This window comes from Psittacula echo (genome assembly GCF_963264785.1).
Source record: "Psittacula echo genome assembly, chromosome: 5".
Classification (NCBI taxonomy): domain Eukaryota; kingdom Metazoa; phylum Chordata; class Aves; order Psittaciformes; family Psittacidae; genus Psittacula; species Psittacula echo.
In genome coordinates, this window is record NC_137739.1 from 52,130,896 (window position 1) to 52,133,490 (window position 2,595).

A 2,595-nucleotide genomic window follows, 5' to 3' on the forward strand; every position below is an offset into this window, starting at 1 on the left:
CTTTTCTCCTATGACACAGAGCAAATTTCATCTTGCATTTGTGGTAAAAATATTAGTTCTGCAACAGAAGTTAAAGTAACTTTTGTGGCTGACTGGTCATTCAGTGTGGCTGACAGTAGAAATGGCACAAAGTAGACCTGCCTGAGCAAAGCGCCTGTTACACAAGTACAGTTGTGGGGGATTAGCTCCAATGGCAATCTTTCTTTCCATACCTGTCCTTACTCCAGTGAAATAACACTGTATCTTCTGCAAACAGTTCTACTTTCAAAGAGCCTAAAATCCTCATTTTCTAAAGGAGAAAATACACGTTCCAGTAAATTCTGTAACAAGTTAGTGCTCTCACTTTCTGTTTTTACAGTTCCATTGTTTGGTTGGGTGCCATGATTTAAAGGGTGTCATCTCCATTTACCTCCTCCTGCTGGGGAATGGGAGCAAGTCTGAGAGAAGTTACATCCTCTCACCCTGTAGCACTGCTCATGCCACAGTGGTAGATCCATCTGGGCTACTTTTCCCCTCAGTGCAGTATGTAAGTACCTACAGTGGGAGGATATATTACAGCAACTTGTATAGGAGGGTCACATTTTGATCCTAACTAGACTGCCATCATTGCTTGAAATCATGAGTTCCTCAGCAACTAATAATGCCAACCTAGCCCTTTGCCTGCCAGTCTGGCTGGCTGCCAGCACCCCTCCTTACAGCCTTTCACATCTGCTCTTGGACAAAGAGGAGGGGGACTCAGCAGCTGTGGCACCACACAGACAGCAGCTGTGGTAACACGAGATCTGAGGATCATTCACTGCTCTTTTAGCTGTTTCATGGGATATCAGGAAAATGCAACAATATTTTGCCCACCTATAAACTTCCTGTGAGTTTTCTGGAAAAATTAAACGCAAGTCCTTCTAAAAAGCAGTGCTAATGAAAACACTTTTCCTCCAGGTGAGTAAACATTAACAGTACTACAAACCATTTATAAGTCTACGTCATTATCAGGTGTGACATGCCTGCAGATTAGGATAGCCCAGTTTATACTCTCCACATGTTTCAATTAGTTAATTCAGCTATCCTGTAATGCTGACGTATGTATTAGGGATAAGAAAGGGGAAAAAAAAATCCCTCTCCCATGGTAGCACTCACTCCGTTCAGAGCCAAGGCTCAAAGATGTCTGTGCTACTACAGGAAACAATGGAATAGGCACCAGCCCCCAGTACGCAGCTGAAAAGGAGCTCACAGTTAAATCCTAGAAATGTAATCTCCTCTTTGGTACTTTATTAATTACATGGGCTACTTCATACCAATCTAGTGTTACCTAAGCTCTTCTGGGACTCCATCTAGCTTCAATTCTTCACACACAGCTATGGTCCCATGCTAATTTTTTATTAACAACCCTATAAAAGCAATACAGTTCCACATGCTATCTGCAGACTATGAACTGTGGCCCATGAGTCACTGACATCTTTCCTGAGGCTGAAAGGTTGGCAACCACACAGAGGTGAGCTCTAACCTAGAAGGAAGTGCATGTTCAGGAACCTCAGAGGCCATTCCCACCTTATTTTGACTGCATTTCAACAACCATTATGGTTCCAAATTATCCTGATGGCATAATATATATGCATGCTTTGAAAGTGGCTAATCTCTTGAGTGGTTGTCTGTGCCTAGTGTTAAGAGAAAAAAAATTACAGGGCTGCCATGCCCAGGCTTTGGGAGATGCAGGCTCTTTTTCTAATAAAGTATATCAGGTTTTGGCCATTGTCTAGCCAAAGGAACTCCCCCTGAATGTGCATTCAGATGAGGATTCCAATGCATTAAGCTGACTGTAGAACATGACACAACACATATTTGTCCCTGAGAAAGGCAAAGGACAGCCTATTGCTTGTCCCACACACATCAGCATTCAAGCAAACTCTTACCCCACTTGGTGGCAAATGTACCATACAGCTGGATACCTACAGGCAGTCCTGGAAGACAATGGAAAGACACACACAATGGACTATCTGCAGGTGTTGAGTCAGCCTCTGTTGTTAAAGTAGCCAGCTTGGCAAGCCTGTGACCAAAGCTGCTCTTCCTCTTCTCTGACAGATGGACCGCATCAGTTCCCAGCAGACATGGTTTCTCAAAGTGGGTCTCATGTTCTAAGTAGCTGAACCCCCAGCTGTGGCACCAGTCCTGTCACCATTTGTTGATTTGCCAGATTTGACTGGCCCTTTCCCTTTGACTGGTAAAGGTTATAATGAAGAACAAGACTGAGCAGCCTATAGTTGGACAGACATGGGCTTTTGGGAAAGAGTCAGCATGCTCCCTACAAAGGAAAATCCTGTCTTACTATCCACACAGTCTTTGGAAGAGGTGAATAAGCAGCAGGATAAAGGTAACACATCAGATACATTTTGATTTTCAAAATGTGTTTAACAATGTTAAATACTTAAAGTTACAAAAGAAGCTAATGTTGCAAAGAGATTGGACAAAAGAGCCTATTACAAGGTGAAAGCTGGTTACAGGGTAGGAAAGAAAGCATGAAAAACCCCATCCATTATCATGACTTGGCAATGAATTCATTTATTAGTCAAACAGTATTTAACTGTTAAATAAATGGGACAT